The sequence below is a fragment of the Micropterus salmoides genome, unplaced genomic scaffold (assembly GCF_014851395.1).
Source record: "Micropterus salmoides isolate LMB-PRFRI ecotype aquatic unplaced genomic scaffold, ASM1485139v1 Ms_hic_scaffold_15, whole genome shotgun sequence".
NCBI lineage: Eukaryota > Metazoa > Chordata > Actinopteri > Centrarchiformes > Centrarchidae > Micropterus > Micropterus salmoides.
In genome coordinates this window covers 15,657,853-15,673,483 of record NW_024040596.1, presented here as the reverse complement: position 1 = coordinate 15,673,483, position 15,631 = coordinate 15,657,853, and the positions used below count along the sequence as shown (strand labels likewise).

Below are 15,631 nucleotides of genomic sequence, written 5' to 3'. Positions count from 1 at the left end.
CCTTTCCCTCACAGTTACCTAGCTTCAGAAGCTAATACAGCTTCAGTCATTGTGACAGACATCACACCCTGTTTGGATTGTAGGCCACACACGACCAGAAAAGATTCACTTTGCAGATATGTTTAGTGACCAAGCAAACGACACCCTAATCATTTCTTCTTCATTAACTGCACCAAACTTCCCCAAACTTCCCCTCTGTGTTATCCCGTCAGCACTTTGGTCAGCCTCCCGTCGACTGTCGAATGGCCTGCTTGTGGTTTGGACAAGGTGGAATAAGAAAAAAGGTCTTGTTTATCTCCTACAGGCGTCTCTCTCTCTCTCTCTCTCTCTCTGAGCCGAGGAGAACAGAATGAATACATGTATGTGTAAACCTACTTGGCAATAGGTCAAAAGTTTGCACTAAAGATAAAATTATATGAAGATATTTTGTTAGCATTAAACAACTACAGCTTCTATGGGCATTTGAAAGCTGTACCAGATTTTAAGTTTCCAGTACAGTAGGATAGGTACCCGTTAACTATATACGTACAATAAACCCTCTTTCGTCTTTTCAAAAAGACAGAATTCCTCAGAAAATAAATTGTCAGGCAGAGGAACAGAGGCCAGCTTTAACAAAGGGATGTGACTAAGCTCTGTGTGTGTGTTTGTAATCAGACAGCTCTGAATTTTCTGAGTTAGTTCAACTTCAACACTTTGACACAGTGCATGCCAATTTGTGCTGAGAAAGATGAAAGACAGATTTTTAAACTGTCTGCAGAAGAGTAAGTTTTTTTTATTTAAATTGACCTTCTAACCTCAGTACAGTTGAACATGGTAGAACTGTGTGTGTTCCTTTATGTTCCAGGTTATCTTGTGTCTCTGCTGTTCATTTGAAATGCTGACCAATACCTCTGAACCTTTATCTTTAATGGGCTCAATGTTCTGTAGCTACGCAGAGCACAGGGCTGTCATGAAGCCTTTATTATTTATCTCTAATTATCACAGAAGTCTTAATGTTTAATATGATGGACTCATTCTGACTCTCCAGATAGACAGTAATACATGGTGTATTATATACTGTACATTTTTAACATACTTTTTCTAAAGAGGATATCATGCTTATTTAAGACATGTTATTAGAAACATACCTTTATTTTTTAAATTACTATGGCTAAAATTTCTAGGAAACGTCACAGAATTTGATGAGACAGATTATGCTGTAACACTGCCTTTCATGTGTCTTTGAGGTCAAACAAGATACAATGTGCTTTGCAGAGTACCATAAAATAAAATGGATTGTACATAGTAGAACCTAATACATAATAGTGATATCAAATTATTATTATTAGTATTATATGATTTAGTTTTTGGTAACATATATTTGAAGTTAATCCCTTGTGTCAGAGAGGGTGAATCTAAAGATGAAATGGTTTGAAGAGGAGATGATTAAAAAAGACTGGTTCCTTTATGTTTTTGATTCTCCTTTCTCCCTGGTTTTCTCCCAACTAATTTTAGAGATCATTTTGAATCACTGGTGCAGAGTGGAAGTGGCCTGTTGGGGGACTTACCAATTAATAGATCTGGGGGAAGTGTGGGCCAGCATCTCCTCTGAGGCGCTTGTCAACATCCACCTTTCAGCTGCCTGATGTGAGTCTGTGTGGTCTGATTGTGCTGTGCTGCTTGCTGAGGTGCTTTATCCACCCTGGTGAGACAGGGCAGAGGGCCGAAGGGCCTGATGGTGAGAGGTCTCAGTGGGGTTCATTAGGAACTAGAATCCCTCTGGCATCACTCACTCTTCAGCAGTATCATTTGTGTTTGTGGTAACATATAGCCAAACACAGTTTAATATCCCTGTTGTCCAGGGAAAGAGTTCAATGAGAATGGATTACCGAATGCTTTACAGGATTCAGCCTAATAGTTGTTGCGCAGCTTTGTCTCTTGCACTGGGGTTTTTAAAATGTCATTGTGCACTCCAGTTCAACTTTTCCAAAAGTCCTTGCAGAGCTAAAGCAAGAATGACTTTCACGGAATGTTAGGTAGCATAGGGAGATGTTGAATTTTCAGTGGGGAACAGACTGAAGAAGAAAAACAAAATCAGCTTGAAAACAACCCCCCCCCCGAGATTCACAGCGTAGGTGTATGAATTAAATAGGCGCTGACTCATTGTTACCTGTTCTCGGCTCTGTACGCCACAGGCTCAGATGCACAGACACTGCAGCTGTGACACCGTATTTGTTCCAGCTGAGATCCTCTACATCAGTATGTCAAATGTCAAGATGAAAGGGGGGAGCTGCATGAGTCACGCCACCACGCCAACCCCACCCCCATCACTCCCAGACTGCAGCACAGTCCCTGGGCTATCTGTGTGGGATATAGCAGTCCTTGACAAAAAAATAAAAAAGGCCATGTCTGCCCTGTGCACTTTAACTCCAGGGGACATGAGCTCATGAGGCTTTCATCCTGAGGAGAAGAGGAACACCCTGCCAGCCCAGCAGTTTTGAGGATGAAGGAGATTCCAATGCACAGACCAACAAAAAGAGCTTTTAAATTGCATTAATCGTCTCACTGATCAGTAGAGCATTAAAGTCTCAATGTGGTCCAGACAGGTGCTGAAATGTGTGGAAATTAGACTCTTGTACAGCTCCGTGCAGCTCAGAGGAATTGCAGAAATCACTAGGGAAATCAAAGGGAGAAATTATACATTAAGGGGAAACATTTTTCTTTTTGAGTCACAAGAGTATGTCATCATGTTTAAGGTGTCCTCCTTGCTCTGATGGTAATGATGCTTGATGCCTGCCTGCTTTGTTTTTCTAGGATTTTGGAGCACTAGAGGATGTGCTAGTGACTGAACATGGTGACAGATAATATATTACATGTGCTGTATGTTAGCTGGAAGTCACCACCACTGAAGAGAACGGTTATCAGCCCACTCTCAACCCATCCTTCTGATGTTTCATGCCTTTTTAATATTGCAAACAATGTTGATGTGCAGGAGAGGGAAGACGGAACAAACAAGCTGAGCTACGACTGTCAGAAGGCCTAATAACTAGGTGTCATAGCAACCAGATGGCAACACGAGTTGTCAATTTCACAGTCTAATTTGCAGCTGTAACAGAGGAGCGTGTATGGTGCTGGTGGTGGGGACGGGTGATCTGGGCAAACAAGGAAAAATTCCTCTACTGGATACATGTGTTTATATAATCCATGTTGATTTTATCAGCAACAGGCATTTAAAGGGACTACACTGTATACCTAAATAAGTTCAGAATACTCAAAATATTTATGGAAACTGATTACCTCAAACTTTTTAAGTAGTGGTAATAATATTTTTTAGTAAACCTTAACTTAAATATAAAACCTTTAATTTCTGCATACTAAATTACATTAACTGATGCTTATTAACATTAAATTCCACTAATTCTTTACTCAATAAATGTAACTGTGAACAACTTACTCTGAGGGAAATCTACTAAAAACAATGAATTGTGCTAGACTCAAGTACTAATGGAAACTCACTCAACAAAATTACTAGTAAACTTGAAATTTACAAAATGCCCATTTTCAGATAGTCCTGAAAAATACAAATACAACTCCATTATTACAATTCAATTTATCTTTATTAGTATCAAAACCTTAAACATCTTCTGTTATTTGTACATTTAACAGACACAAAATAAGGCACATCGTGCATAAAGCTGAATAGACTGAAGTAACTGACTGCTTGATCAGATAATTAACCAGCAACAATTTTGATAATCAATTTGTTTTCATTCTTTTTTGCAATAATGTTGAACATTCTCCATTTCCAGATTCTTAATAAGCTCTCTTGGTGTTAAGTGAATCTCTTGAGCAAAGTCTTTTGTGCTAAATAAAATTTCCTTTTACTACTTACTTTACTGTGTTTTGTGGAAAAAGCGACTATGTATAATTTTATTCCATCAGCAGCACTTAAATAATATAAAAGGGAGCTTTAAATGTGTAGTTTTATGGAATCATAAGCAAATAAAGATTGTTTAAAATAAGAAGTCCCACACAATGCAAGTCAGGCAGATGAGTTAATGGAACAATATCAGGGTTTCTGCAGGTTTCAACTGGTCAAATTTAAGACTTTAAGAAATTTAAAGGACAAAGGACATTCAGTCACAAAATTACTTGCAGAGTAAATAAATGTATTCAAATTAGGGTTTAGTGATGTCTACAAAATTGGCATCGGACGATGTCAACAATGAAACAGCGGGATGGACGATGACATGAGGAGAGGGAGACAGCCATGCGTTGAGTGTTACCGTAGCTTACTGTCAATCATTGACGATCATGTGAAATTTTAATAGCGGCACTCATTCATTAAGCAGCAACAGTAGGTTTCAAAAACGTTGCTAGAGATTGGTTTTAAGCCCCAAGATCTGTTTTTCCATCCAACAACCAATAAGGTTGCACTGGTGAAGTACACTCACCTAAAGGATTTTTAGGAACACCACCCTAATACTGTGTTTGACCCCCTTTCGCCTTCAGAACTGCCTTAATTCTACGTGGCATTGATTCAACAAGGTGCTGAAAGCATTCTTTAGAAATGTTGGCCCATATTTATAGGATAGCATCTTGCAGTTGATGGAGATTTGTGGGATGCACATCCAGGGCACGAAGCTCCCGTTCCACCACATCCCCAAGATGCTCTATTGGGTTGAGATGTGGTGACTGTGGGGGCCATTTTAGTACAGTGAACTCATTGTCATGTTCAAGAAACCAATTTGAAATGATTCGAGCTTTGTGACATGGTGCATTATCCTGCTGGAAGTAGCCATCAGACGATGGGTACATGGTGGCCATAAAGGGATGGACATGGTCAGAAACAATGCTCAGGTAGGCCGTGGCATTTAAACGATGCCCAATTGGCACTAAGGGGCCTAAAGTGTGCCAAGAAAACATCCCCCACACCATTACACCACCACCACCAACCTGCACAGTGGTAACAAGGCATGATGGATCCATGTTCTCATTCTGTTTACGTTAAATTCTGACTCTACCATCTGAATGTCTCAACAGAAATCGAGACTCATCAGACGAGGCAACATTTTTCCAGTCTTCTACTGTCCAATTTTGGTGAGTTCTTGCAAATTGTAGCCTCTTTTTCCTATTTGTAGTGGAGATGAATGGTACCCGGTGGGGTCTTCTGCTGTTGTAGCCCATCCGCCTCAAGGTTGTGCGTGTTGTGGCTTCACAAATGCTTTGCTGCATACCTCGGTTGTAACGAGTGGTTATTTCAGTCAAAGTTGCTCTTCTATCAGCTTGAATCAGTCGGCCCATTCTCCTCTGACCTCTAGCATCAACAAGGCATTTTCGCCCACAGGACTGCCGCATACTGGATGTTTTTCCCTTTTCACACCATTCTTTGTAAACCCTAGAAATGGTTGTGCGTGAAAATCCCAGTAACTGAGCAGATTGTGAAATACTCAGACCGGCCCGTCTGGCACCAACAACCATGCCACGCTCAAAATTGCTTAAATCACCTTTCTTTCCCATTCTCACATTCAGTTTGGAGTTCAGGAGATTGTCTTGACCAGGACCACACCCCTAAATGCATTGAAGCAACTGCCATGTGATTGGTTGATTAGATAATTGCATTAATGAGAAATTGAACAGGTGTTCCTAATAATCCTTTAGGTGAGTGTATAAATCCGTTTTATATCTGTGGTACAATCTGAAAGAGACTTGTGGCAATAACACGAAAGCTGCCTGTTCTTTGTAGTCGTAATACAGTAAATTATATTTGGACCAATTTGGACTAGCGACAGAAAGTAATACACCACCACGGGAGGAAAAAACATTCTTGAGCGCTGCGGGGGCATTTCAATGAGCATTAGAGGTAGAGTTACATGGACGTTGGAAAATAAATACTCAGTTAAAATTATTTAAGACCTAGAACACAAACTTCAGCGAATTTAAGACTTTTTAAAGGCCTTAAATTTTGATTTTGATATTTTAGACTTTTTAAGACCTCGCGGAAACCCTGCAGGACGTCTACCTAACAGGTGCTGTTAGGCTCCTTTAATCTCATAGTGTTGGATTGACCGAGTGACAGTGAATCTCAGGAGGAAAATATTCTGGCAGTAAAAGTACAGTGTCGGTGTGTCAGGTAATAAATGCTTCAGCTTCTCCAGACCAACAAAAGTCTGTTGTTCCCAAAGGGCTGGAGAAGTGAAGCAGCCATGACACAGGAAGTTGTTGTAACTTCAGTGTAAGTGCTCACATCTCCACAAAACTTTACATACTTGATAACTGTCCTGCCCCAAACACATCTACACGGCAATTTATATTCATAGCGCCAAGTGCTATGCAGTGCCACAAAGGTGACACAGGAAGTGACATATAACACCTTCATGCAGCGTCCGAAGCGCATAGAAAATTCACAGCCGCACCGGCAGAGCTCCGGAATATGCAACTCGGCCGCCTCGTGCCCCAACGCGCTACACGTGCGAGGGCCCGCCCAAAGCTGCTTGCAGCTTTAATTCTTTATTGAAAATTCTTCACATTTTACACCCTGCAAAAGCATGTTTTAATCCCCACGGACATTATTTTTATTTCTAAATGTTAGGGCTGCGTGATATGGGTCGGTTTTAGGGGCATGTTTTTATTTGTAGGAACTCAAGGCTCACTCACTTATTTAATCTGCTTCCTTCAGTTCTCTTCACACTCACAGACCTCACGTACCTCTGCTACAAACACGTCAGTGTGCCCCGCTTTCTGTCTCTCCCTGGTAACTTTCTCCATAAGTAGGCTACGGTGAGGGACAGAGGAGCAACGCTTGCAGGACTTTACAAAACATTAATTCAATCAACCATAAACTATATCGGTATAAACTGCGTTGTCCAATTTTTATCTCTTTTGAAATGATCTCGGTATACCGCCCAGCTCTACTAATGTCCCTGGTTGGTGAAATTATTTAACTGGCGAGCTAACTAACATGCTAATAAGTTTGGCTAGCGCTAAGTAGGGATGGGGATCGAGACCCCGTTCTAAAAGTACCCGGATCCAACATTTCTCAAAATCAAAGTTTGAGCTTCTCAATACTGCTATTGAGACTAGTGGGTCCTATAAAGTAACGTTATTTCTCGAGCGTCTGATCTGTCTTGAGATGCGATGGATAAGAAGGCTAATGATGGCACTGAAACGGTATTAAACAGGCCCAGGACTGTTTATCATCAGGCTACAGCCTCTGCTACTCTATTGGCTCCTACACACAGCAGCCAGCAGAGCGAGATGTCCAAGATGAAGTTAAGTTCGCTCCAGACCATTCAGATCCAGATCTGAATGTTTCTGTCTCTTCAGTTCCCAGATGAGACTCTGTGGAGCGACAAGCTGCTCAACATGATTGTAGCTGTCATCAACTCCACACAGGTAACAGCTGATCAGGACTCACCTCTGCAGAACCTTTAGGCTGGTTCTGATCCAGTTTGTGTTCAGTGAGTAGGACTCTATGTTGTAGCTGCAGGAGCCCGGTGATGTTCAGGAAGGACTCTGTGCTCAGCATCCTCAATGAGACACTCTCAGAGGACACCTGTCCTCGCATCTTTGTCCAAGAGAGGTGAGGACAGACCAAGACAGACAGGTGAGGACTGTCTCTGGGTACCTGAACAGCGGTTGTCTCAGTCTTCAGTTTCAGCAGTAAACTGGCTCGGCACACCCTGGAACAGATCCTGGAGTTCATGGACAACCTGAGGCTGAGCACCACCAAGAACAGCTGTCACTACACAGGCTTATTGATTGCTTCAGGAGGTATTTAACTGATAGCTGATTGTGTCATTCTCTGCCAATCTTCACTCAGACCCAATGCTTCAGGCTCTGCAGCACGTTCATGCCAGCTGTGACGAGGTCTACAAGATGAGGTACACACACTGACGGGTGAAATCACTACGGCAGCTGATATCACTTTCTCCTCCTACAGGTAAAGCAACCTGTTTGCCTGGGCAGAGGAGTACGAGGACTCCCAGACCAAGCCTCCCAAGTGTTCGGCCTCCTCACTTCCACCAACCACCAATAAGGAGGCGAGCGCCTCAGTATATAGCCCCAGCTCCACCTGGCACTGTGTGAGGACAACCTGAATCTGCGTCTCATTCTCTGATTGGTCTGTTTCGAAACCACACAGAAATTTGATATTGTCTGATTTGTGGAACCGGAAGCAGCTTTGCGTCTTCACCAAGGTTTGAAAAGTGAAGCCTCAAACCTGCATTCTCTGTAACAGCCAGCAGGCATTGTTAACATTGTCCAATGGCAATTTTGTATTTTATCACTCAACACTAATTTGAATAGTGATTTACTCTTCAAGTAACTGTGTGACTGCATTTCCTTTGTGTGTTTCTGGTAAGTCATGTTGGGTTTTAAATTTCATTCATAGTTTTCTTAAATTTGACCAGTTGAAACCTGCAGAAACTTTTTATTCAGTTATCTGTCTACCTGACTTAACAATTTGCATTTTGTGGGACTTATTTTAGACTTTATTTGCTTAAAACTCTACATTTAAAGCTCCCTTTTATATTAAGTAAAAGTGCTGCTGATGGAATAAAGTTATGCATAGTCTCTTTTTCCTCAACACACTAAAGTAGTAAAAGGAAATTTTATTTAGCTCAAGTTATTACTTAATACCAAGAAATCTCATTAAGGATCTGGACATGGAGAATGTTCAACATGAAAACAAATTGAATTAATTGACTGATCAGATAATTAACCAGCAATTTTGATAATCAGTCTATTCAGCTTTATGCACGATGTGCCTTATTTTGTGTCAATGTAGAAATGACAGTTGTTTAAGGTTTTGATACTAATAAAGAGAAATTGAATTGTAGTAATGCAGTTGTATTTTTCAGGACTATCTGAAAATGCTTGTCAAGCTTACTAGTAGAAATTTTGTTGAGTGAGTTTCCATTAGTATTTGAGTCTAGCACAATTGTAGTATAAGTTGTGCACAATTACATTTATTGAGTAAATTAGTGGAATTGTTAAGAATCAATTAATGTAATTTAGTATTGTGAGGCCACTCTGTGGGAGTGATACCTCACCGCTGTTAACCATCTTTGTTTTGTTGAGGTGATTGCTGATTGGGTGAACCTTTGAGTCGGGAGATAAAGCTCCACTTGGGCAAACTACTGGGGCTTCTGCCTTCTCTGCAACCCAGACGTCCACTGTGGCCTAACCATCGTGACTGCCATATTTTGCTTTGAGTTATTTATGTTACAGCGACAAACCTTGCACAATTAAATAGTTATGTTTAGTTCACTCTCTTGTTAAATAAATCACTTTTTGATCATTTATGCTGCCTCGTTCCCTCTTTTGTCGTGACCCTTGAGCCAGGTTATGACAGTATGCAGAAATTAAAGGTTTTTTAAAAAATGTATTATATTTAAGTTGAGGTTTACTCAAATTACCACTACTTGAAAAGTTGTGTGAACACTCTGGGTTGATTTTTCTGGGAAATTCATTCACTCCCGAGCCTCCCACCTACTGATATACTGTACACACACCCACACCACTGCAGCTAACAACACAGAGTCCGTTAAAACCGAAAAGACAGACTCCAACACAAACTCTACATAAGGAAGAAAAATACAACAAAGTTTCTTGTGCTGGACAAACAAGAATCAGATGGAAGCATTGTTTTGAAATTGACAACACTGACAGAGTTGGCTCTCTGAATAACTTCAATACTACTGGAAACAACTAGTGGTAAGTGAGAAAATGTGCTTTTTTTTTTAACTGGGGTGAATTCACTTTAGGAATTGTAGTCATAGTCCTAACAAACGATTTATTACATGTTTCACAACAAAAGTGTTCATTGAATAGCTTGTGGAGATTAGGAGCCAAGCCTGCACTGCAATCTAACCGAGAACATGTTGATTACCTATAGATTAGTGAGTCTGGGTCCATGGTCATCAATTAAGCCTCCTGCATCCTTTTTTGATTTTTGTGAACTGTTGCCATTTCCTCCAGTTTTCACAATGTAGGGGGTCAAACATTTTCCCTTCTCCAACCGCCTTGGGAGTAGGTGATATTGTGCCAGATATTCCTACTAGATGTTTCCCATAATCTTAAACTAGAAAAATACATTTCACAAGCACCCCTCAGGGATGGAGAGAAGCTGACAGCAAGTACCCCACAGTTTCATGGGTAATGTCTATGATGGGTATCATGGGTATTTTGTACTTCTTGACAATTGATGTGAAACTGTTCTCACTCTGCAGCCTAAATCTATACCATCTGCAGCTATTATGTAGTCCTCAAAAGTTATTTAATTTAAATACATCTGAACGATTTGGTGTATTCCTATACGTGGGACAAGACAAAATGCTCAAAGTATGACATTGTTAACAAACAGGAAAAACACATGGCAACATGGTAAGGCCGTGTGGCCCCACCGATGACCGATTGAGATATAAATACAAGAGAAAATTAAAGATGACCAAATATGTTATATAAATCTGACAATCTTTTTATGGGAATGTGATAACAGTCAGGCAGAGAACCTCCACAGTGTATTTTCCTGGAAGAAATTATTTCTGTCTGTCTTATTCAAACTGAAATGTGGCTCAGTGTTATCCCGCTGCCTTTATACATTCAGTATAAAGGCAAATATGTGATGAGGGTCCCCCTGCTGGTTTTCTCCTCTTGTGGAGGCGGAGGGCTCGGCAGGAGTTCCGCGATACTCATGTCTAGAGGAAGCCTCGGATTGTCGCTCTCTGTACAGAACAGATCAGGTTAACAACTCTCCACCTCCCTACCCTACTCAAAGATTTCAGGGATGTCAGAGTGGCCTCTTTTGCCAAACACTGGAAGGTAACCAAGTTTTAAAATGTCTCAAGACAGGCATTTTTGTCACCTGCTGACGATAACAATGAATCCAAAACATCATGTAATTGATTGACTCTGTAGTTGGTCAAGATATGTTTCAGGTTGAGATCAATAGGTTAGATTTAATGTTTTATTTAAAGGAATTTAGAAAGTAGCCCTTAAATATCTTATTTATAATAAGTGATACATTTTGTATGAGACTGAAGAAGTCAATGAATTTAACATAGTGTGTGCCACGTGTTAGTTTCTCATTTAAGGCTTTTAAATCTTGTTTTGCAACAGTGAAGAGAAAATTACCTTATATGAACTGCTGGGGGAAAGAGTGCACACATCAATCAAATACTGTTAAAAACTAATCAGGGATGTGAGTCAACCAAAATAAATACAAATGTTGCTGATTTTGGATTCCTGCTGTAACAACATGTAAATTAAGATTTTATAATTAATTATGAACAAAGTACCCCCCCTCCATTTTATCAAAGCACTTGTAATAAAATATAAGCAACTGGGTCATTTTAGACAGAGCTGGCCACTGAATGATTATATGCAAACAAAATTCCTAAAGAGTATGGGATCAGTTGTGGAAGCAGTACTCTGATATTTTACTCAAGTACTACAGCACTGTAGAAATACTCTGTTAGAGTTAAAACTGCATTCAAATTTTGAATTCATATTAGCAGCAAAATCTACACAAAGTACCAAAAGTTAAAGTATTCATGCAGAATGACCCATTTCAGAATATTATATTATCTGATTCTATTATTGATGCATTAATGTGTACATGTGTTGGCCCTGTGATGGACTGGGGACCTGTCCAGGCTACTACCCTGTCTCTTGCCCAGTGCCTGCTGGGATTGGTTCCAGCCCCCTGCGACCCTATACACAGGATAAGCGGTTGATGATGAGTTAGCGAGTGAGTAATGTGTACATTACTTTAATGTTGCAGCTGGCAAAGGTAGGGGCTAATCCTAACTATTTAATGTACTGCTTGGTAGCTTAATCTATAATAATATATCAGAATATTTGTGGTGATTGTATTTCATAATGCAAATCTGTAATGTAACTACATTTGTCAATTATAAGCACAAAAAAACACAGTACTTGGTAATTGTACATTCCACCACTGCATGAAAAATAGTTGAAAGTATCAATAGTCTCAAGTAGATTTTGGAAATCTATACATTTGCAACACTAACACATACTTACAAAACCAAGAATATACACAGTGAACTCTGTCTGCAGACATAATGTTGATAGTTCAATGACTATAACAGTGCCAGTATTGTACGTTACAGTACAATGAAACCTCCTGTGTGTTATCACAATCTTACCAACATCATCATTAATTTGTAACTAATAGTGTCTGTGATAAATACACATACATTCCTTTGTACATGCTTTTGGATCTTTGTTTTGCTGGTTGGTGTCTTTTAATAAGAAATGATCATGGACTTGGATTGGAATGCAGAACCTGATGAGCCCATATGCACCTTTTAAATAATTACCCACCATTGTTTTACAGGTAACACCTACTTATGTCAGCTTTCTTTGTTAAGATGGATGAAGAGAGTAATGAGACATTGAAGGTTTTTCTCATGTGTGCAACACTGGGTGGGAGACTACATGTCATGTACAATTAGTCGTGAATAAAACTGTACTTATATGTAGATTACCAACATTAGGTGCACAAACATGCACAAACTTTCAGATTCACTTCATAGGCGCTTATAAAAAGGGACATTGATGGCTTTTGACAATGTCTGTAATAATGAAGGGATAGTTAGGATACAGATACATCAGCTGACAGGACAGGTGGTCACTGATTTATAAGTTAACGTATTTAATTTGCTCGACACTTTTATCCAAATTTCTTTCCTAGTACTATGTGCTTCAGCACGATATGGGTCTTAAGGTAAGTCGCTGGTCCAGGTTTTAATCCTTCATTGCATAACATACATACATACAGTACAGAGATTGGAGGATGTATTGAACTGAACTACTGTACCACAAGGCTCCTTTTCTAAGAGCTTCATTATTTTTAGTTTTGTGCTTCCATGTTGCATATTCCTAAATTGTGTTTAATCAAATTAGCACACTGCAAATCTGTGGGCAGGTAGTATTCCTGTATAAAAACATTGCACAGAACGTGGGATGAAGTGTTAATAGGGGCCCAAAAGCTAATTTTGCTCCGGGGCCCCGTAGCAGATTAATCAGGCTGTGGGGTGGGCCAATTTTAACTTGAGTACACAGTGCTGAAGAAAACAAGAAGGTTATATATTTTTAAAGTATTTATGAGCTCCTGAGACAACTCTGTTGTTTCCTCACACAATGGTGATCAGTGAGAAGTTGACTCTGTAATTTCATTTACTATTACATAACTGGATAAAAGATCACTAAGAACACAACTTATTGATTGCTTACATAACTAATCCAAAACAGCATTGTCTCTTCCCCGTTTTTTCTTTCTTGCTCTCATTAATTTTCACGCTCTTGCTGACATGTTCATCTTTGCCTCAGTTCCAAATCAGTGCCTCCAGAGGGCCTCTGAAGCTGCCAACACACTGAGTGTGATTTCTCCATCTTCAGTCCCACACCACTAAGGCGTAGGAGACTTCTCTTCCTGCCAGTGAGAAGGTGGGCGAGCAACAGACAGGGGGGGGGGGGGGACCTCAGTTTCAGCCTTGCAACATACTGCTTGTCTTTTATCCCTGTCCCTGCATGCAGCTACATACGTGAAGGAGTGGGCGATGTGGAGGCATCAGTCTAAACGAAAGCCCCAGGCCACTATCCATAAAAAAAGGAAAGGAGAACCAGGGAATACAAAGCAGTGAACACTTAGGAGGAGAAAGGCCGTACATATTTATGATTATATAATGTAGACAATAGACTGTTCATAGATTGATTGATTTACCCCCCCAGAAATTGGTGGCCCCCCTCAGAATGCGATAAGTAGTAGTCTTGTTAGTATCATGGATGGATGACTGAACAGGCCTACATGTACAGGCCCAAAATGACTATAAAGACACGGAAAACTACCATGGAGAGACGCACACTGATCACAAATGCACTCAAAACATATTGACTGAAATTATTTCATGTTAGAATATTTATTAAAGTTGTTTATTTATTTATTACACAGAATAAACAATGCAAATATTAATAATGTACAGTTTATTATTACCAAGAACTAGGTCTTTAAATGTAAGTCTACTCACTTAAAAAATATGCGCCCCCCCCCGCGCCTTTAAAATTGTACCCCTGTCTGTTCCCCCCACTCAAAAGTTTCTAAACCTAGATTAATGTACTGTATATTTGAAATCTTGGTACAGTGTGGTATCCAAACTGTATCAATCCTCAGGCTAAGAAATGCCATTGGTTTCAACAAATATATAACTCAGTTGTGGAACAATCCACAAGTTTATTAGCATTACAGATCTCGTGTTGGCTATTACAGAGATGGAAAAAATTCTCTGCTTGGACACAGCGTTTTTCTTTTGGGCAGCGAAATCAGCATGATCATGCCAAGTTAATGTCACTGGTTCCCTCTGCCTTGTGACAAGACTGTAGCTTAAACTGATTTTCAGCTGATGTTTATGTGGCACAGTTGTACACAGTGAGAAGGAGGGAGAGTCAGCTTTGAATTGCAGAACTTATCAGCCATGTTATGATGTGTTTGAACTTTTAAAGGCCTATTGGACTTGCGACCCTGCTGCCTGTCACTCATGCTTCAGGGCAAGTGAAAAGCACCCTCCAGTAGACCCTGGATAAAGTGCAAGGTCAAGGGTGGTGTTGCAGGCCACCAACAAGTGTTACAGAGGCCAAATCAGGTTCTCTACTCTCAACACTAACGCACATGAAGTGAGGCTAAGGCAATGCATTTTATACTGCAGAAGTAACCTTGAGCAAAACACTTTTGGCAGGTTCAGAGGATGCTGTTGCATAGCTGACCTAGGCATACTGACAATGAGCAGGCAACACATAGAGGTATAGGTTATATAGTAGTAGTATAGGTTATAACCCACTCCATAATATAAATAAAACACTGAATCTGTTTTAATCCATGCAGGCAGGTACTTGTTTGAGAGTATATGAAATATATATCTCCATTTCCGTGTGTGTATACATTAGTCAGAGACTCTGCAATTCTTTAATACATTCCTGTATTTATTTTCCACAATTGTTGACTCATGCACTGACTTCTAGTGTTTAACTACTCCCTGGGAAACCTTAAATAATTCGGACCTATTTACCATGGTGCCAGTGGAAATGGTTAAAGTAACATTTTAATAGAGCAAATGCAATTTTAACTCCTACTGTGAAGATACATTTTGTTCAAACCCACATAATTTTAATTCCAAAGATATCAAATATGCCAGGCTGAATGGTACATATACAAAAATGATGTTCTTATTTTTGGACTAGCTGGGAAACATTCGCCACAAAATTGAAAACTGGACATTTTTTCTGAACCCATGAAAATTTGACTTTTTAGAGATGTGTGGTTCTCACAGGACAGAACATAATGCTCTTATAGAATATGATGCTGTTGATTAAACTACCCAACAGTAGTAGTTAAAATAAGCACAGCTGTAAACAACTACAGCAATATACACATTAATGTACCGGTAATATTAATCCACATCACACCTAATAATAAAACACTTACAAGGGCCATTTTACTGCAGAACGAGTACTCTTAATTTTAATTAGTACATACAAATGTTATGTATGTAAGGTTTTGAATGCAGAACCTCTACTTAGTAGTGGAGTACTTTCATAGTTTGGTAATGCTACTTTTACTTAAGTAATGCGT

The 15,631-nt window shown here is 39.8% G+C and overlaps 1 long non-coding RNA gene across 1 annotated transcript; it reads left to right on the top strand.

Moving 5' to 3' along the window:
• The first annotated feature begins 6,526 nt into the window (after window positions 1-6,526).
• On the top strand, window positions 6,527-9,284 carry LOC119903486. Its single transcript, XR_005444520.1, has 2 exons — window positions 6,527-7,752; window positions 7,922-9,284. It is a non-coding gene; the product is annotated as an uncharacterized LOC119903486 (long non-coding RNA).
• Window positions 9,285-15,631: the final 6,347 nt, after the last annotated feature.